This window comes from Castor canadensis, chromosome 16 (assembly GCF_047511655.1).
Source record: "Castor canadensis chromosome 16, mCasCan1.hap1v2, whole genome shotgun sequence".
NCBI classification, from domain to species: Eukaryota; Metazoa; Chordata; class Mammalia; order Rodentia; family Castoridae; genus Castor; species Castor canadensis.
The window spans coordinates 5,601,208-5,623,577 of NC_133401.1; the positions used below are offsets into that span (position 1 = coordinate 5,601,208).

At 43.5% G+C, this 22,370-nt stretch overlaps 1 long non-coding RNA gene across 2 annotated transcripts in view; it reads left to right on the plus strand.

Annotated features, from left to right (window-relative positions):
- The window catches only part of LOC141418234 (uncharacterized), a 125,920-nt gene that overhangs the window by 102,508 nt on the left and 1,042 nt on the right, over positions 1 to 22,370 (plus strand). The gene's annotated exons all lie outside the window — the stretch shown is intronic.

Consider the following 22,370-nt stretch of genomic DNA (forward strand, 5'->3'; position numbering starts at 1 on the left):
GGCTCGGGACATGCCGTGGGAAGAGGCAGAATGAGCACTGAGCTCATCTTCAGCCATCTTCAGGGTACAGACATGAGCTGTAGGTTTAAGTAGACAAAGAACTGGGAACAAAAGTATGCATAGTTAAACAGTCCCAGTCACAGGTGTGTTCTGGGTGACCATATCTCAGTTCAAGGGTCCCAGAGGGGTTCTCATCACTTTAAGGGAGCAATCTTGTTCCCATGAGACAATTGCTCCTGTTCCAAGGTGCAGCCTTATCATTACAAGTAATTGTCCTCATCTGGAGGGGTGGTCTGTCCACCAAGTCTCCACTGTTCCTTATGGGAAGTTTCAGTCCCTTGTCCTAAAGATGTTATCAGTTCTGTCCTTTCTGGAATCCAAGGTGATTGCAAAGTGACTGCAAAGAGAACGGCTTAGAGCAAAGACAGATTCAAAATGGAGGCAGGGATGCCAAGCATCTCCTGTTTTTAGTTAATTCAGGGGCCCAAGGAGTCAGTGCTTTTTAGCAAAAGCAATTTGAGCATCTTGCAAAACCACCTACAATCAAAGTGTGGTATGAATGTGTAATGGAGCTACCACAGTGACACAAGGAAACCCATTAGATTTTCATAATTCATGTGGTTGAGCCGACCTGAGCCCTGGAGCCTTCTTGCTTTGTGTCTGACTATGTGATCCCTCCTGTACTCACTGACCCCACTGAGACACCATCATCACAAGGCCCTCACTAGAGGACCTGGACAAGGCCACACACTTGAACCCCCAGCACTGTGAGTTGAGTAAACCTCCTTTCTTTATAAACCACCCAATACGGTGAACTACTGAATAAATGGTATTAGTGTGAGGGGAGCAGGCAGTGAAGGGGAATAAACAGCAGAAATGTCTCCAGGAATGTAAAGGAAACAAACTGCAGAAGTAACTTTGTCTTGGAAAAAGGAGATGGGAAGGCATCCTTAAAATACAAACATCTAAAGAGATAAAGTATAAACCCTTTATGGAAGATGGCAGTCGTCATCCTTCCTAGAATACCCAGTCTGATAAGGATGAGGTCAATAGAAAGGTTAATGAGACAACCAATTATAGAACCAGCTTCAAAGTAAAGTAGGGGGTGCCAAAGTCAGGCCCTATATCACCTCCTAGACTTCAGCCTTTCTTTGTTAGCTCTTTCACCAAGTCCCACCCATCAGGGAGCTTTGCTGTCCTTTCAATAAACTTTGTGCTTGCTTTACTCTTAACTGTTGGGCCAGCGTCTTCAATCAGCAACCATGCCAGGATATGAACCTGGGGAGCAACAATCCAGGATCGTTAGGATAATTAAGCAATTCTCTGAAAAAAAAGTAAATGAAAGAAGTAAAGTTTGATCTACATATTTTTGATCTGCTTGAAATTTTTCCTGGAATAAGTTGTATGCTTCCAAGTGTGAATGTGCAGCAAGTAGCAGAATAAAATGTGATGGGAGATAAAATATAAGCACATTGTAACCATGATTAATGTAGAAGCACCAAACATAGAGACAAATTCATTTATGTAAAAATATTTTTTAGAACATTTGTACACAACAACGAAAGGAACAATGCACAGTAAGCAAAGTAAAAGAAATTCAAAACTGGGAAAAATATTAGCAACTCTTATCATGGCCACAGAGTAATATTCCTAACACAGAGTCCCTGATAAATTCATTGGAAAAAAAAATGACTCCACAATAGAAAGAAAAAACAAAACAAAATGGTCAAAGGATATGAAAGCCAGTCCTAGAGAGAAGAAATACAAATGGTTCTTAAACACAGCTAACTATGTGAATGGAAAAAAAGTAACAGCACAGGCAATCAGCCTGCAGATGACAAATGCACTAAGAATCCAAGTGCAAACCCAGAATTAGCCCTAGCAGGAGGTGTCTGCCACCCACAGAGCTACCACTGAAGTCAAGGTCACTGAGAAGGGCCTAGAACCATGGTGTGCCTGGCAGATGGGAGCTGTTGAAGGAGAGAGAGAGAGAGAGAGTGAGAAAGAGAAGGAGAGTGAGGGAGAGAAGGATGTAGGGAGGGATAGAGAGAGACTCCTTTCTCCATTCCCTTCTCACTGGCCCAACTTAGAAGCCTTGACAACCATCAAGACAGCCTTGGAAACATGGGTTGTTCCCTGTAATTCGGGGATTAGGGAAAGAAGCTGAAAGCAAACAGGCAAAGGATTGACCAATAGGAGCTGTGAAGGCTGTCCCTGGAGGAGTCCATGGGTTTGTGCCCCTGATGCTGGGGCTCCCTGTTTCTGAACAACACAGAATCCACACAAAAGGAAGCTGTGGATTTGGTCATGTGAAATGTTTTTGGGTGGTGGCAGGGGGGTTTCTGCTGCGGGCACTGAACTTCAGCTATCCTGGAGTCTCCTAACAAAGCCAGAGATGGGAGTAAGCCTTGTCCATGGCCTCTTTACCACCACCTTCAGAACCCATGCTGAGCCAGGATACTGGGGGCCTGCTACACTCAGGTACAGGCCCCACCCCTACCTAAACTGAAGAGAACAGAGGAAGGACAGCGAGGCAGGAGAGCGAGGGGAGGAGAGGGGTAAGAGCAGATCTGATTTCTCAGCAAACCTAGCTGTAACTCTGTTCCCTCTACCCAATATCCAATTTTTTTTCCCACTCCTTCTACTCCATAAAGTTTTAGTTTGCAAAGTTCAAATATCCAGGTCTCAGGAAAAGTGTCTCTGAAAGATAAATGCAAAAACAGAATGGAATCCAGGACTTGTTACCCAGTTAACACAGAGGCCAATCCCAAGCTATATTTTCAGGTGAATCGAAAATGCTGAGGCCCTGGGGAAATTGCCCTGGGCTGCTGGCTGCCGTCCACAGAGAATGGAGACTGGGGAACATTTCCCGTTGCAAATCCAGAGGACAGTGCTGCCTCCTACATGTGCACCAGCTGCTAACACTGGTCTTTCATCCCTCCTCCAGTCCCTTAGCCCTTCAGTGGCATTTTCTTCTGGCATTGGAGATTTGCTCCATTTAATTCAGTGCATTTAATATTTCATGGGATCTGCTCTCTATCTCTGGCAATGTCAGGCTCTGCAGCTGCAAGCGGCCCTCGGGCTGCCCATGGGAGTATCTCCCTGGCTAATAGACTGAAGTCATGCCTGGCAGGAAGACGGCAGAGGCTGGGGGTGGTCACAGGGCTGCCATGGGCTCCCTTGAGGTATATGGCAGGCGTACTCTCTGTGGCTTCGGGAGGAAGCAGTTGAGTTGATGACAACCTCAGCTGAGCAGTGTCCCCATCAGGGCACCTCAGTCCTCCTGCTGACAGTCACCCTGTTCAGTGCTGCATTAGCTCAGTCTTCAGAAGCAGGAGTCAGACGCCCTTCCCAAGGTTCGTAGTGGTGATTGAAATGTGCCTTTCCCCAGCACCATCCTTCTACAATTCTCAGACAAGTTCCCAAGTTCATGAGAAATGAAAGATTCTGCAAGAGGGAGGGGACATGGCTCAAGTGGTAGAGCACTTCCCTAGCAAGCACGAGGCCCTGAATTCAACTCCAGTACCACCAAAATACTTATGCAAGGTTCCCACATTGCATCTGTTGACATAAATTAATGACTCTGCTTTAAAGGAAATAAGAAAATAGCTCATTCTGAGTCAATGTGAGTGGCTGTGGTCCAGGAACACAGACTGAAGTCATCCTGAATGACATGCTCCACCCTGGGAGAGGTGATATGAACTTTTATAGGCACGGAACAAAAAAAGACATGATTGATACTTTCCTTTTTATTTTTGTTATTCTTTATGTAAACTTTTAATTGACACAAAAATTATTCAAATTTTTGAGATATGTGATGTTTTGATACATATATACATTGGATAATATTCAAATCAAGGTAAGCATATCTAGTTCTTCAAACATTTACCATTTCTTTGTAGTAAAAACATTCAAAATCTCTTTTAGCTTTCTTTTTTATTTGAAAAAGTCCATTATTTTTCTGGGGAGTCAATCTACTGTACAGTGGAACGCCAGAACCTATCTCTTCTATCTAACTTCAACTTAGTACCTGTTTACCAACCTTTCCCCATCCCCCCTCCACAGTACTCCCCGCCCCAGCCTCTGGTAAACACTACCTTACTTTTAACTTGTATGAGACCAGCATTTGTAGATTCCACGGTGTGAGTGGGGGCTTGACATATAAACACATTTTCTTTATTCATTCATCAATTGATGAACCCTTAGGCTGACTCAATTTCTTGGTTACTGTGAGCAGTAAAGAACATGGGGGTACAGATGGCTCTTCAACATACTGATTTCATTTCCTTTGGATATATAACTGGTACAATCAATGCTTTCAATGAATCCATCCATGGCGGCATCAGATAGGCAGGCTACAGCGAGGTGGGGAAGCCTCTTCTCTAGTTTGAGATGCTTTCCAACAGCACTCTTAGCTTTAGGGTTGGTGGAGGCGGGAGGTCTGCTAAGCTTGGCGATGCACCCAGAGTTTACCTAATAGTCAGGAGAGCTCAGATCAGATACAAAAGTGAAACAAATGGGGTTTCACTTTCCCTCTCATTATGCTTTCCTTCCCTTCCAGTCCCGGGGTGGGTGGTGGCAAGGCTTACCCTGGCTTACCCCTGGGGCTATTGAAATGAATTGAAACTCCACTGTGTTCTTTGCAAGCTCTGCTGTTCTCTTCCTCTTTCTCTCCCTCTCAGCTCCTTCCCCAATCTCTTAGGGCTCCTCATGCCCAGAAACTAATTTTCCTCCCAGATGTGGCTCTATGCATCTTCCAAGCGGATCTCCATCCTTTTCAACACCTGCATTTTTGTTCTGGTGAAAAAAATCCTAGTGAGAGCCTTAGTGGGGAAAAGATGTCAGGGCTGATAGCATATGCTACTCCAGGCTGCACTGGGAGAAGGTATGTTAATTGTTCTTCAATGCCCCATACATAAAGGATATGGACACACTTGGTCTCACACATCCTTTGCAGGGGCCTTACAAAGCAGGTGTCCCCACCATCTTTGCACCAGAAGGAAATGAAGCCAGAGATGCTTACATATTGATCCCACGCAACCAAGGAAATGGTGAAGTCAAGACTGGGTCCTTCTATGATAATGCCAGGTTTCCAATCTAGCCAAATAAAGAAAGTGTAGAGGACATGGGACAAGTTCTGTGGCAGCAGTATTTGGAGGAGAGAGAGAGAGAACACATACAGAGAGACTAGAAGGGGCATGAGACCCGTTTGGGCCTTGGAGGCTGTATGAGATTTTCTCTGGGAGGAGACGGAGTGGGGACTGCAGGCAGCAGTCCATTTATTTACTAGAAGTTGTACGTGTTGGGTACAATCTAACCTGGCCCAGAGATAAGCAAAAGTCCAGAGGAAAAAAAATCCCTCTTCTTAAGACTCAGAGTCCATTGAAAGAATGCAGGATGACACTTATCTCACAATTTCATGAACAGCACAGTTGACAAGAGGTTTTCACATAAAAGATCTCATTTGCTTCCCACATCAGCTCTGTAAAGCAGACAGGAGAGAATGGTCTTTACCAAGGCCTCACAATTTACTACTAATGGAAAAATTACAGGGTTTTTTTACTTTCCACTTTTCCCTTCTTATGGAACACCTCAACTGGAAAGCTGGTCATCTTTTTGTGGCTGTGGGAATACCCTCAGCTGGCCAAAAGAACAAAGTGGAAGTTGCTCCCATCAGGCTGGCCAGGGCAGGAGTTCATGCACAGATGGGATCCCCAGAAAGTAGTGGCACCTGCAGACCAGCAGAGGCAGTACAGATGGCAGGGCTCCATTCCAGAGCCTTTCCCTGTGACCCTGGCATTGAAAGGGAAGAAAAGCAAGCATAATCAAGAATGTTTTCACAGATATCATTTGGATGCTGGCTATGAGCCATAAAAGTCAACTCGTTTTCTCTGGAGAGAGCATGGCTATCATCTGAAAAAAGATCAAGGCCAAGATCAAAACCAAGTGAAAATGTAATGAGCTTCACCTGAGATCAATACAGACTCTCTTAGGCAATGGGTAGCAGCAGAGAGTTCTTCAGAGAGAGAGAAGGTAGTGGCTCTGAGACATGTCACCCTCTCCTGCATCACCAGAAGATGAAGCAACCTAGCAGGTGTGGGGCTACAGAGAGAGATGGGGGTCATGAAAAGTTATTGGGTTGCAAAAATAGATAGTCAGGCAACCTGGTGAAACCTAGGAAGATTGAACTCTGAAATTGTAAAATTGTAAGAGAAACAGAGTCCTAACAGTGAGCATCAGGCAGTGCACAGGAGAAGGGAAAAGGGGAGATAAAAGACAGACCTCAGTGGGGCTGTAGACACAAGAAAGCAGGAAAGTCTTGGTGAGCTGCACAATCATAGAATCTGGCACTTTGCAAAAAATACAATCTAAGACAGTAGCTTTGTGCAACAAGTAGACACTAGAGAGGGAACCCTGCATTTCCCAGCTTAGTCAGAGACACCTCAGGGAGCCACCCTCAGAGAGGTCCTATCCTGTGATCTTGTGCCAAGGGGATGGGAGCCTCGCGTTTTGTATCTCTAAGTTCTGACAGCCTTTCCTCCTCACCAGCTCAGCAGACAACCACCCTGAGAGCCACTATGGGTGCAGGAATACCAATGGTGACTTGAAACAACCCATGGACACAAACTCACATGGCAGAAAGTTCAAGCTGTGTTACAGAGAAGTGGAGGGCACATCCATTTAAAAGCAGCTGTCAGACTCCAAGATGGGGAGGAAGACCACCAGTTGTGAGGATTTATGTGAGGGCTGGAATGGAGACCAGAGTGACAGGAACTAGGGGACCACCCATTGCCAGGGTTCAACCAGCACACATTGCTTTTGGTTTGTCACTTTCTTCACTCTCAGAGGCTCAGAGACATTTAGGGGAGACCCCGCTACTGCCTGGGCTTTCCCACGCTCATAGGTTCATGGATAGAACTCTTCAGGGGCAGGGGAACACCTGCCAAGCAGAACAGGTCAGCTTGGTCAGCAAGCAGCTCACACACAGCTTGCTCTGTCCCATGTCCTGGGCCTGCACACAGAACTCACTGGGTAAACATGGCAGTGGACATAGACTTGACTCAACTGGTACACAAGACAGAGCAGGCCCAGCCTCCACACTAACAGGTCTGGACTGGCCTGTTTACACCTGGGAAGGAGCAAGTCCCTCCCCTCGCTAATACCTGGTAAAGTCAAGAATGAAAGCCTGGGAAAGAAGGGCCTTGTCTTCGGCAGGAGGAATTTCTTTTCTTTTCTTGGAATTTTGCTTTGGATTTGTGTTATTGTATTACTGTGCTTTCCCTCACTAGTTTTTTTCTGTACTTGGGTTTGAACTCAGGGCTTCATGCTTGCTACACAGATGCTCTATCACTTAAGCCACAGCTCCCACCCTTTTTGCTCTGATTATCTTGGAGATAGGGTCTCACTTTTACCCAGGCTGGCCCTGATCCTTCTATTTATATTTCCCACTATAGCTGTGATGACAGGTATATACCAACACACCCAGCTTTTTCTGTTGAGATGGGGTCTCAGGAAATTGTTTTTTCCAACCAGAGCTGTTCTGGAACTGTGATCCTCCCATCTCAGCATAACTGGGATTACAGTAGTGAGGCACCACACCTGGCACTTCCCTCACTTTTTTTTCTTACACCTTACAGTCTTTTTCCTTTTTTCTTTTCTTAGCTTTCTATTTTACTTTTTCTCTTTTCCCACCCCTCCTTTATATTACCTTATTAATAATGATTTTACAATTGGTAATTTCAATTTCTTAGTTTGGATCTATGTTACATTTGTGCCTTTCTTTTCTAATGTGACTAGGGCTGTTTTGTTCTTTATATGACTGATTTATTGATGCCACTATGATTTGTTTTCTCCCCCGTCATCATGGAGACAACACCTAGGAGCAGGCTGCTCACTGCAAAAACTCATCTGCAGTGGGCAAGAGATCTATGAGACAGACCTTCAAATCACAACACAGAGACACAAGATATCATAAAAAGTCAGGCAGTGTAAGTCCCCCTGAACTCAAATAGATCAAGGGAGATAAAACATCAAAGATTTCAAAAGATTGATTTTAAAAATGGTCAATGACTTCAAAGAGGACAGAAATCACTAGCTAAATGAAATAAGGAAGGACAAGAATACAAAGTCCAGATGAAAAATTCAGCAGATGAATAGTCTAAAAATGGAAATACTGAAAGTGAAAAGCTCAGTAGGTCATTTAAAAACTCAGTGAAAAGCACAACCAAGAGACTAGAGCACATGGGAGGAAGGAACTGAAGGCAAACTTGAGAAAATATTACATTCAGATAGCAATAAAGAAGAAATAAACCATCATGACCACAACTTTCAAGACCTATGGGTTGTGATTAAGAGAACAAACATGAATTTTGGTATCAAACAGGCTGCAACAATACAGATGAAAGGCACAGAAAACCTATCCAGTGAGACAATGGCAGAAAATTTCTCAAATCTACATCCAAGAACTAGAGACATTTAGAACCCTAAGTAGACATGACCAAGGGGCCAGGCATGGTGGCTCATGACTGTAGTCCCAGCTACTGAAGAGGCTAAGATCAAGAAGATCACAATTCAGGCAGAAAGTTAGTGAGACCCCATCTCACAACTGATGAATGGATCAAGAAAATGTGGCATAAACACAATGGAGTTTAATTCAGCAGTAAGGAAGAATGACATGGGGTTTGAAGGTCAATGGATGCAATTGGAGGACATCATGTTAAGTGAAGTAAGCCAGGCTCAGAAAGACAAAGGCCGCCATGTTTTCTCTCATACATGGAAGATGGATCCAAAAGATAAACATATACACAAAAACAAACATGATCACACACAAACTCAGACATGTTTGTAACAGTGAAACTACTTTGTGGAACCCGGGGGAGGAGGGAAAGGAAGAGAGAATGACAGAGCATCAGTGATATCATAAAACATCACATCTGTGCAGATGGAGGATATGAGGATGTGTACTGAAGGCTGTTGAAAATGGGGGTGGGAGGGAAGGGGTAAGGGAGAGCAGTGGAAGGGGTTGTAATGGACCAAAGAAATCCCCCACTCAGAGTGAGGATACATTGAGAAACTCCTTTGAACATCAACTGAAATATGGATAACGAAGGATAGGACAGTAAAATGGGTACACTGTGAGGGGCACTTGTGGGAAACAGGAGTTGAATGAAGGAGATGGAGGTGAGGGAATATGGTGGACAGACTTCATATACAAAATAGAACAAGGAAACCTCTTACAATTGCTTTAAGTGGGGTGGGAAGGGGATTGAGGAGGAGAGACAATGGGGTCAGTGTAACTAATGTACAATATAAGCTTAATCAGAATTGTCACTATGAATCTTCCTCCTGTACAACAAATATATCCTAAAAAAAAATATTTTAAAAAATGAGACCCTATCTGAAAAATAGCCTAACGTAAAAAGAGCCAAGGGCCTGGCTCCAGTGGTAGAGGACTTGCCTGTCATGAGGCCTTGAGTCAACGCCTAGTACAGCTCAAAAACCAGACATGACTGAAAAGAACCTATCCGCATCCTAGTGAAAACGCCAAGAGTACAGAGCAAAGAGAGAATACTGAATGGTGCAGAAAGTAAGTGCCAGTTCTCTTTCTAAGACAAACCCACCAGAGAAACAGCAGACTTCTCAGCAGAAGTCCTTGAGCCCAGGAGATCATGAAATGATATATTTCAAGCACTGAAAGAAAACAACTGCCAGCCTAAATTACTATAATCCAGCAAAGTTACCCTTTAAGTCAAAGGACAATCAAAGACCTCCCCAAATAAGCACAAACTAAAGCAACGTGTGACCACTAACCCAGCACTGCTGAAAATACTTAAAGGGAAAAGAAGAAAGAAATGCAATAAAAAGAAGACATGAAAGAATAAGCCAGGCTCAAAGAACAGGAAAAAATGAGAATCAGAAAAAATCCAACATTATTAACCAATAAAGCAGCAAATCTCTAAAGTGAATACGGGAGAAAGAAAATAACACATAGTATCCCAAACAGAGAAACAAAGAGTAATTGGTGGGTATCTTTTAATTATAATCCTAAATATAAGTGATCTTACATTTAAAAAATGCAAATATGTAAATCAGTACAACCACTGTGCAAAACAGTACAGAGACTCTACAAAAAAACTAAAAATAGAACTGCCATATGATCCAGAAATTCTACTCCTAGGGATATATCGTTCACAGCTATGGAAATAGCCAAGATTCCCCACTAACAATGAATGGATTAAGAAAATATATGATATATAAATACAAAAGGATCTTACTCAGCCACAAAGAAGAATAAAATTCTGCTGTTCACAGGTAAATGGATGGAACTGGAGAACATCTTAAGTGAAGTTAGCCAGGCTCAGAAAGTCAAAGACCAGCATTATCACATACATATAAATAAATACAGAACATGTTTCCAAAAGTGGGACTGTTGGAGGAGACTAAGGGAGGAGGAAAAGAAGGACAGAATGACAGAGCATGAATGATAAGGAAATACATCACATCCCTGTAGAAACAAGGTACATTGAAAAACACTAAAAACTGTTGAACAATACAGGATGGAAGGGAAGGGTGAGCAAGAGTCATGGCACGGGGTTAGACTGCTTTAAGCACAATGAATCTTAACTGTTCTCTAAAGCATTCCATCAGCACAAACAAGTCTACCCTCAGAGACTCTAAGTCCTACAATACTGTGGATGCCTATCTGTCCTGCTTGCATGGTACCCCCCAATTCCATGCCACCCTGGAAGCCCAGGGTGTAGGGGTGCCATAACCCTGAGCCTAGCAAGAGGCTGGGACTCACCAGATATGGGGTTCCGATAAGGGTAGGGATGGTGCTTGATTGGTTTTCACATTTTGCATTCAAGCGCGTACACTTTGCATAGAACATAAGATCCCAGGCACAGATGCTGCACAATTTCCTTCCCCTGTCATGATCCACCAAACCCACATCTATTTCTCCTGCAAACTAGTGAAGGGTAGATGGCAGTGAACCCGTAATAGGTAATTCTCGAGTGACATTTATTGTGACTGTGGAGGCAGGCGAGATGGCTCATTGAGAGCATCATCCACCTTGTAATTCTTCTCATACGCCACAAGCCAAGCTCCTTTTCTAGAGCATTTTGAAATAGCGGCTCTTTTACTTTCTAAGTTCCAGCCTTCCATCTTGATGCATTGCTACAGAGTCCTCCCAACCACTGTGGGGTTGTCTTTTCGATCATAAATTTTATGGAATGTCTTAGAGTTGATCAGGTTGCAGTTTGTACGTTTGGAAAAGGCGAGGTGCTCTTGCCCCTTTCTCGAAGGCAATTACCCTCTGCGCATAGATCCTTTTTCATTTTCCATCAGTCTGTCATAAATCTCTGCATTTGTATTATTCTACTAACAATCTACAGACAGCTGTACTTTATTTATAAATAGCTGAGATTTTACTTTGAGCCTATATCATGTGCTAGTTATGATAATGCTGAAAGCAAAAATGCCAGAATAACAGATGTCAGGGTGACCATTTTTTCGCCTTCTGCCATTGCCCCTTAATTTCTAAGGCGGATAAGTGTTCTCTCTCTTTCCCTCTGGCTCTGTTTCTCATTCTCTTTCTTTCTCTCTTGCAATTTAAAACTCCTTCATTAGTTTCCTTGAAGATGTAGTCAGGCTTAAATTCTGTGCTCAGTATAAATTGCCACCTATTTCCCTACCTAAGAATAACTTTTGATTGTGTATCTTTTAAATGTAGTAACAGCCAGCTGGGTATGGTTGCCCACACCTGTAATCTCATCCCTCAAGAGGCCATGAGGTAGAAGGATTGAGAATTCCAGGCCAGCCTTAGCTACATAGCAAGTTTGAAACCAGCCCAGGCAACATATCAAGATTGTCTCTATCGGGAGTAGTGTAGAGGTCAGGTAGAGATGAATCAATTCGGGTTGTAATACACATATGCATGGAAGCAATGCTAGGAATTGCTCTGTATAGCTATCCTTATCTCAACTAGCAAAAACACTGTGTCTTTCTTATTATTGCTTATGTCTTCTCTTTAGCAAAATTGGAGAAGAGCAGAACAGTTTCTGCCTGGAAGCGAGGGAGGTGGGGGAGAGAGGGAGGGGGTAGGAGGTGGGAGGAGAAAAGACCCAAACAATGTATGCATATATGAATAAATGAATTAAAAAAACACTGAAAAAATGCAAAAAAAAAAAAAAAGCACACAGAAAATTTGCTGTAGTATTTGCAGTACACTTTCATGTCAGACCTGCATGGTAAAGGAAAGGAGGAATCCATGATTCTTGCCAAACACCCAAAGTATCACTCCCAGAGGGTAAAGATGTACTAAAGGTAACTTTGTCCAGACTTTGTTCTATGGGTCAGAAACAGCTTAAAATTAATCAGTATTTAAAGGAGAGAGATACAGCAAACCTGCTAAAATGTTCAGTCTACCTTCCAGGGAAACATCTCTAATTAATTCACTGAAATGGCTTTACAAAACACTTCAGAAAGAGGATAAAGTATTTTGGATTTGGTTTATTAAACTAAAAAACAATATGAAAATTTTTTCAAATTGCAATTGATGCATTCAAACAGCATCAATTCCAGTTAATCTGAAAAAATCCCAAGAAAGAGATGAAGAAGTCCTCATAGCTACGACCACTTGGCCGGCTTCTCACAGGTGTGGCCCAGGTGTCTGAAACAAGCTGCTTTTACCACCATCCACCTGCGGGCCTATCCACCTGTCCATCTGCAGCCAGGCTCCAGCTCATATCATCTACAAAGGGTTTTACTCTTGGTTATGCTGACAATTACAACAGGCCTGGCCAACCAGCAGCTATGCCCCTCTGGCTCCCCCAAAACTCCTTCCTCTCCTACCCCGGGCTCTCCAACTCTCCAGAAGGGACAATGCAATGTAAATAAATGATACAAAGAAAAGAAAGACCGACCTGGGCTCAAATCCTAGCTGTGTGGCCTTTTTAAAGTGACTAATTGATCCCAACTTCAGTTATTGAAGGACCTGGACTTGTTGTGGATTCCAAGAGTGAATGCATGGAATCCTCCTGCCAAGACGATACCTGGCATGTCACACCTGTTCAATAAACAAAGCACAGTCAATGCAGAGGGAATTGCTGCTCCCCACATCTGGAAAAGGAAACCCAGCAAGCATATGCCCCAACAGGAACTTTGTGTTGTTCTATTTTTCTTTTGCTTACCTGAAGGTAAGAGCTTGGGATATAACAGATGGAAGTGTGAGTGAGTGAGAGCATGTGTATACACCGTATGTATGTGTGTGCATACTTACATATTTTTCCATTTTGCTGGTGTGTACACCCCTAACTCCTGACCTGAGCATAGACATGCTTGTATGTAGAAATACACCACACACAACTTCTCCAAGTTGAAGTGTCTTCGATAAATTGAAACAGGAAAGAAGTTTTGTTGTGGGATTTTGTTTTTTTTGTAGCTGTATCAAAGTGACGTGCAGTATGGTATTAAAATGTTACGTTGTGCTCAGGGATAAGGATAACATCTACCCTTCTCTTCCCCCTCAATCTCTTACTCTAGGAGGCCCCCTTCTCATCTGAACCCAAACTCCTTAGATTAAATAATGTGTTTCTATTTCAGCATCGTCCTCGGACATCCTACTCAGGGTCCACTCTCCTTCACTTGTACTTATGAACGTCCCTGTTCCTAAATGCACACCTACAGTTCTGGTTGGCAAATCTTGAGTGATTCCCCAAATGGGCCATTTTGTGACAAGTGTGTCTCTCATGCAGACTTCCCCACACTTCCCTAGTTGACATTGGTTCTTCTTTCTTAGGTTTCTATGTCATTACCACAAATGCACATCCCCAAGCTCCCTAAGTACAGTTATATACAGTGGTCTCATTGACTTCATTAATTTAATTTTACAATGTACTTATGGATACTTGACAGGATATAGGATTCTAAGTTTGATAATTTCCATTCTGGCTGTAAAAGCACTTTTTCATTGTCGCAGGTTCCAGTGCTGCATTTTCAGAAGTCTGAAGGCACTGTAGGCAATGACCTTTTTTAAAAATACAATCAGTTTTATCCTCTTTAGAACCTTTCAGAATCTTCTCTTTGTCCCCAGTGCTCCAAAAACTCTACATCTTTTACATTGGCCTATTAATCACTGTTGGTGAATCTTTCTGTACTAGGTTGTGCAGTATTTTCATCTTTGCAAACTGTAGGGTGTCATGCAGGTATTTATCAGGATATATATACAAAGACTTTACTATCCTGAGTTGTTGGACCTGGGATGAGTCATTAGGAAAAAGAGGCAAGGGTGTGATCCGACATTTTTAACCATGTAAAACGTAAATGTTGTTCTCAGCTCATAGCTGTACACAAACAGGTGGGGGCTGGATTTGGAAGTTGTGTGCTGGCTACTCTACCACTTCATGTGTTTTGTGCACACTTTGGTGGACCTTACAAACTGGCAAACCACACTCTTTCCATCTTTCTCTAGTGGTTGCCTCTCTTCCAGCAAACTGTTCTCTCTGTCACTCTTATTATTTGGATATTGAACTTCTGCAACCATTCTTATTTTCCCTCCTATTCTTTCTCTCTCTCTCTCTCTTTCATTTCACTTTTGGTTGAATAGTTTGATAACTGTGTTAATGGCTACACATGTGCATGAAGTGACATCTGTCCTAATGCTATTTTCATTCTGAGTGCCTGCTTCACTTTCATGCTCTTCGCCTCTCTCCTACTGTCTTCACTGTTGAGCACTGTTGTCTTTAAAAATTAGACCTTTTAATATCGTGAAACTACATTGTACAAAAAATGAGGAAAAAAAGGCAATGGTTTGATTCCCTCATCTTTTTTTTTTTAATGCAATTCTCTACATTGCCTAGCCTGGTTATCTTTAATCACAAATCCACAAATTATAAATTATTAAAAATAAATAAATTCTAGCTTTAACTAATTTATTTAAATTAGGGTCCTCTAATCATTGGAATAAAATGGCAAGTAGTGTTGGTTCCATTCTTAGTCTATGCCAGATACTATGTTCAGTGCTTTTGTATCTACCATCACTGAGATAGGCATTATTATTATTATTATTACTACTTAATCTAACAAATAAGAAAACAAGTCATAAGGAATACATAATTTGCCCAAAGTCACATAACTAAGAAGAGACAGAGTGAGAGTCAAGCTCAGATAATCTGATTGGAAAGTTAAAAGTAATTATCTTACTGCACTGTTTATATCATAAAGAAATGAACAGAAACTTCTCTTGGTCATTGTCCCTCCCTAGGGCTCTGAAAGCTACAGGTGCTATCACTGAAAAGGAATGAAGTCTGATTTCTGAAAATAAAAGAAGTATAGATCAAAGAAAATTCTATTGAAATCTAAAACCTGTAGACAGGAGGGAAGAGAAAACAAACTTACATCAATTTCTTGTAAACTTACTCATTACTAATTTTCACAATGCCAAAACTGATCCTATTTGAGTACAAAAACATTAACCAGCATGCTGTTTTCTCAACCTATTTATCTGTTCAGTGAACGGTTAATGTTTGCACTCATTTACTCATTCTTGCAACAAGTATTTATCTTAAGTGTCATGGCTACATTGTGCTAAGCACTGTTTAATTGCTTTTTATCATGTTACTAAACCTAAGCCCAATATACCAAAACAAAGACCTGACACCTTCCTGGCTCAGGGACACAGTTCTTTTTCAGATTATATTTTCCTTCTGCTAATTCTAAAGACAATATTAAAAACTGAGACATGTCCTGACCCAATTTCACACAACTCTGTGGATATCGAATCACTTTTCCCTGAGCCTCAGCAAGAGTTTTCTTCCCAGAAGTCTAACACTTCTTCTCCTGCTAGAAACAAGAATCCAAGAAATCACTCCAGTCAAGAATTTAACAGGAATAAAAACAAAGTTGAGTTGGAAAGGATGAGGGTCAGTCAGTGTAGAAAAGTGAGGCAGGCTAGAATTAGGGAAAGTTTTCAACTCTCAGAACATTCATGACTTGATATTGTATTTCCAGTTGAACATTCCTCTCTTTCTCTGAGCCTTCTTTTCAATTGCAAATGTGTGCAGGTTATTCACCCCCTAGCTCAGGGACAACTCCAACCACCCTCACCTGGCCCAGAGACCACCCTTGCCCCTCCCCACTCATCCATTATTGGTTGGGAATCACCAGGCTCTTCCCTTCCCATAGGTTAGCTTAACTTTTAAAAGAACCTAGAAAAGAGAAAGATGCTCTCTCTTCTTCCAACTTTCACCTGGTCCCACCATTCCCCCTTTTGTAATTCCCTTCCCTGACTTTTAATAAACTCCATTTACACCTATGTGTCCTGCCATGGATTCGTCCACGTGGAACACAAAGAATTTGGAAATCTTCTGACCAGAGACTACACTATTGCCATTAACAAAAGGACTGAGCCGGAGACATAGCTATACTGGACCATGGTGGTCTAAACCTGAAGCCCTTCACTCAAGGTCAACCCATAGACTCAAGTTATTGAACGATGACCCTCAACAAAGAGAAAAGAAGCTTCTCTCAAAACACTGCCTGAATTTTTCTCAGGCCTCTCAGAGCCTGTCCATGTAGCTAGAATAAATGTGGATGTAAATGTAGCTACAAACACTGACTGGCTGTGGGGTGATCTCTGAGTCTCAGGTTACCCATCTCTGATGTGGGGGGTAAAGCATCTCTGAAAATCACTCTAGTTCTTATTCTCAGAGGTGACTGACACAGAAGGAGAGAGCACTCTGGAGAGTGAGGAGAAAGAACAAATAGGTCATGTAAGAAGGAAGCACTCAAAGGTTCCCAGTGCCCAGTGCAGGAGTTGGACCAGGGATGGAAGCAGGTGCTTTTGAGCAGTAGGCAAGGGATATCACAAGGGGAGGGGCAGCATTGTGCATCTGTGTGGCTACAAGGCAGAGGAGCTGGCAGTCTGCTCATAGGTAGGGGTGTCCAGACCCTGGACCAACTGAGAAAAGATCTGCAGAACCACGTAATGCATCAGAAAAGAGAGAAACAGTAGTTTGAAAAATGGCTTTGACATGAGAGAGAAGGGATGGTCCAGGGGCTAGGGAGGGGGAAATAGCAAGGAAGGGTTCCACCAGACACAAAGCAATATTGATGAGAAACCATGGCAGACCTATGCTGTGTCCCCTTGATGATCTGGAAAGGACACTGAGAAATGCTTTCCCAGTGACAACAAAAATGTAACTTAGAGATTTCAACAGATTGGATGGTGGTGAAAGGAAACAGTATGGGGCCCCTCCTCTGCAAAATAGGCTTCTCTGTTCAATTTTCATCAAACCTTTGAGGGACCTAAAGGCACTGTGATTTGTCCTATAATACTTATAATGCAAGTGGAAAATATTTCTCTCCCTCTCTCTCCCCCCCCCCCTTTATCTTGCATAGGAATCAAACTCAGGACCTTTCATACACTAGGCAGTTGCTCTAACACAGGACCTCACCTAGCTCCTTGGCTCTGCAAGTCACTTTTAGTCAGGGTCATCTTTTTGTTTTTTTCATCTCTACTATGTTAATATTTCTCTCAGTTTGTGAATAGGGGAACTAATACTCAGAGCAGAGTTGAAAGTTGTCTTCTGTCACATAGCCAGCAGGGGGGCAGAGCTGAGTAGAGCAGGATTCTCCCTGACTCCAGCATCTTGTCACTTGTGAGAACAGAACAGGGACTTGGTGTTGCATATTGGGTGAGGGAACAGAAGGATTGAATATTTAAGTCATGAGAAGAAGACCATTTTGGTGAGGGTGCAGAAGAGCAGCCAAAGCCAGGTAGGATCTTGGGAGGATAAAAGGACTGGGTGCTGATGTGAGGCCATGTGGCAGCTGGCTACCTAGTGATAGGTAGCAGTTAGACATGAGCAGTGACCACAGGAGGAAGAAAGAAATCATTGTAATTCAACTTCCCAACTCAACTAATCTCTACTTAAGATCAGGTGGCCAGAGCCCAGGGGCTATCACGGGATGCTTTGAGGTTAGCCACTACCCAAAAGCTTAATCCACTCTTTACCCAAGAGTAATCCATATCCTACATATCAACTAGGTCTCATGCAGGGAGGTTTTCACAAGTAAATTTAACAAAACAAAAACCCAAGCCAAAGAGCTAGATAGAGCAAAGGTTAGGAATTTCAAACAGAAATTCTCCATCAATTAGAGCAGGATCTAGTAGATGACTCAATGACAATGACCCAAACCCAGGAAATCACCCCAGGGGCCAAAATGACCCAAAGCTAAGAGTTTCTCAATTAATACTCCAACCTTAAAACCTGGCCTGTTGTTCTCATTCTAGAGACAACCCACTTCCATTCCTAATAAACTTTACTATTACTTCTACTAAATTTTTGTGTCTTGCTTGAATTCTTCTCCTGCCAGATGCAGGAGAGGAAATAAGAGATGGAGCTGTGGGTGTCCTTCACCCAGTCAGGAGTCTAAAATTAATGCCAGCATGGAGCAGGACTAGACCCAGGAAGAGAAGTAGGGGGTCCTGGGTTCGCCTGGAAGTCAGGAACAGATCCCTGGAGAAACTGCTAGAGAGAGACAAACCTCACAGAGTAGTAGGTCACAGCTCTTGCCTATAAACATGTTATTTGTGGAAGCAGCATATTCTTCTTGTCAGTGCAGCTGGGCGTCAGCCCTGCCTGGTTGGAAGGCACAAGCTGAACCAAGACAGAATCTCCAATAGCTATGAGTGCATGGGGAATGGAGGTGCTGTGTTACCGTGAATCTGAGAGAGACAGGCCCCAAGGATTTGGGCTAGGGCTTTATGATGGGAGCAGACCTCTCCATCTTCAGAATGAGTTAGGAGACTCCAGAGCTCACATGGCAGCAGAAGCAATTTGGCTTCTACCTGCACCATGGTGACCTGTCATTTGAACAGATGCTGAACCACCTGAGGAAGATAGGGTTAAAGGGCAAAGCTGAAGAATGACAGTTATTCTGAGTATAAGGAAATATAGGCCCCAAAATGACCACGTGGAGAGGAGTGATCTGGCCAAGACATTCTTTATTGCTGGGTGGGAGAGGGAGAGAGCAGAGAGCGCCAAGAGAGCCAAGAGAGGGAGAGAGAGAGGTGGGCAGGGGCTTAAATATCCCTCAGTGAGACTCAGCATGATCTGATTGGTTAGGATCTTGTGGTTCATGCTGATTGGAGGTTGGGGCAGAAGGAGGATTCAGGCTAGACTTGAGGCAGGACCGTGACCCCCAGAAATGGAAGCTTAAGGGTGCAATAAGAACCAAAACCTATCGGCGCCATTACTGCCAACACTGAGGGAGCTGAAAAATGTGTCCCTTGCTTTTGACAAGCTCCCCTGTACTCTTAATGCAGGAAGACCCAGGTATCATGGCAGACCCAGAGTCCACTGTCCAAGTGGAGTTGAATGGGGAAGGGAGGACGTGCTTTGTGAGCTCAGGTTGAGGATTATTAAGGAGAGTGATTCAGAGATCCCATCTGTGCATGAACCTAAGGCCATGCATCCAGCAGTCACATAGAGCACTGGGCAGGACTGGTAGCCACTGACAGGCAAGTGGCAAATGACCTTGCAAATCAGAAGAAGCTATGTGAGAGCTTCATGATTACGAGGTGGATACAGGTGCAGCCTGTTTGCATTGGAGAGCTGTCTCCTCCTTGAGCCAGCTGTGCCACCTGAAGAGTTGTGGGGCTCTGTGCTTCCTTTGTCATCCTTTATTCAACAGGGACAACAATGCTTCTGCCTTCAAGGTTGTGGGAAGAATTCGATAAGACAATGTGCGTGATGCTTCTGGCGCAAGATAACTGCTCAGTAAAAACTGCCTTTTGTTATACCTCACTCTACATACAGCTGTCTAGGAGGGAAAGCCACCATTTGGTTTGTTTGAACAAGTTGGTATGTAGACCCCTCACATGTCCATCAGACATCTGCCTGCCCTTCTGCCTCTCTGTGCCTGAGGACCTTCCCTGGGACCCTGGGCACAAGCAGCCTGGAAGCTGGGAATTGCCAGTCCCTAAAATAACCCTCAAAGAAGATTCTTTACATGGCATCATTCTGAATCAAGCGCTTTTCACCTAAAACTCACCTATGGGTTTAAGTTCTAATGTCTCACTGTTCTCTACTCTCTACTGGAGTTCTCCAACTCTACCCACTCTGGTTTCTTTAGGGTGCATCCTAAGTAAGACAGTCAGCAAGTCACCAAAAATGGGGAAAAGAAAGTTGTCTTTCCAAAACCCTTCCTTTCCTGATGCCCTCACTCTGAATCAGCAGTCATGAACTTGTGGACCAATCACACAAGGGACTTGGATTCAACCCTGAGGCTCAGCGACTCTTCAGAGTGACCTTGTCTCTGATGTGGGCAGCTCTGCTCCTCTTCTCAGAGTAAGACTGCTTTGTTTGCCTCCCCTCTTGGCCACCATTGGGCTGAGGTAAGGGAGAGGGTGTGTCATGTAATCTATAATGAGGACCTGTCCTTGAGAGACCAAGGTACACTGAGGTGACTCAAGGTGAAGGCAGGACTTCTCACTGACAAGGCCACTGCCAAAACAAAACCTCATCTGAAGGCCTGGGAGTGATTCCTGGCTTCAGTATTATGAAGGTTCATGTTGACTGTCAACTTGGCTGCATTGAGAGACACCCAGGAGATTTGTACAGCACACCTGTGGGTGTGTCTGTGAGGGTGTTTCCAGAGAGGACTAACTAAGGCGGAAGACTTCACCTAAATATGGGCAACACCATCCCATAGACTGGGGGCCCAGATGGGTGAAAGAGGAAAAAGGAGAAAGCCCAGTAGAGCACAGAGATTCTCTTTCTCTGCTTTCTGGCCTCCATGATGTGAGCTTCTCTGCTCTGTCAACCCCCACCATGATGGACTGAAGCCTCTGAAACCATGCACTAAGTAAATCTTTCCTCTCTCAGATTGTTTTTCTCAGATGTTTTGTTACAACACTGAAAAACTGACCAATACAAATGCTCAAATTGACTGCTCCCTGAATTGGTTGGCCAATATAAGAAGAAACATGAGGCCAGATGTTTCTCACATAATCAGCTTTGCCAGATGGGTTTTTTATGCTTTGGTTCTTTTGAGTACCTCACAGTCAAATTCACTCTTTTTATCACGTAAACATCACTTTTCATTTTGGTATCTTCCCACTTCTCTTTTCATTTTGGATTTTTTTTTTTTTTTGGCAGCATGGGGTTAGAACTCAGGACCTCACACTTGCTGCTCACTCACTAGGCAGGTACTCTTACAGCTTGAGCCACTCCACCAGCCCTTTCCTGTGATGTGTATTTTTGAGATAGGATCTCCCAAACTATTTGCCCAGGGGCTGGCTTCAAACCAGGATCCTCCTGATCTCTGCCTCCTGAGGAGCTAGGATTACAGGTGTGAGTTACCAGCGCCCAGCCTTGGCAAGTTTCTTCTCAGCCATTTAGCTTTACATACAGAAACTTCTCTGCTGTATCCAGACCTGTTAGATTTCTGCCCAAGATCCTGCAGATCATGTGGACCTCCCTGGCTTATAGGCACAATTTAGATCCTCTAGCATCATTTTGGCAAAGTGTTATCACTGTCTGGCTGAGATCGAGATCCAGCCAACACCAGCTTCTTCCTTTGGCTTGTAGCCCTTGCCCAGGAGGAACCTCTTTTGGAGTGGTGACCACCTCAGCCACCCCGACCCCGATGTTTTACTTCAGGCATCACTAGGAACTTTCCCCATTCTGTGCCCTCTCTGGAAGAAGGTCCCCATTCATTTCTCAGTTTACTACTCAAGTATCCCTATCTGAGAAGTGCTGCAGTCCAGGGCTGATGCTGGAGGTTTGGGTTTAAACCCAACCTCATGCTCACTCTGGGCAGCACAGACCCATCCAATGCATTGGCCAGTAAAGAAAAAAGGATGAAAATATTTAAATTGTGGTTCTTTGAGTTTCTATGTCTTGTTCAGTCTTTACTGTTGCTGCTGGGGTGCGTGTGTAAGTTTAGTGCATGTGACGTATGACATGTAGTCAATGTCTCTGATGAACATGTCGAGGTGTTTTAGGTTCACAGAAGCAAGCCAGGCTCTCCATGCTGGTGTCTTCTCCTGCCAGTCCTACCACAGAGGACAGGGACAGCCTCCCCACACTGTGTCAACACACATATGGGCCAGTCACTCGGTAAATGTTAGCTCAGCATAATGGTGTTTGCAGCCAGCCTGGATCTCAGCTGTTAATGTCTCCCCACTCTGTTAGCATTAATTATGATGACACAATTACTAGCAGTGATGAAGGTGTGGTTGGTATTGTAAGAGGTGCTCAGACTGCTTTTGCTGAAAAGCACTGACTCCTTCTGGGGCCCATGAATTAACTGAAAACAGGAGAAGCTTGGCATCTCTGCCTCCATTTTGTATCTACCTTTGCTCT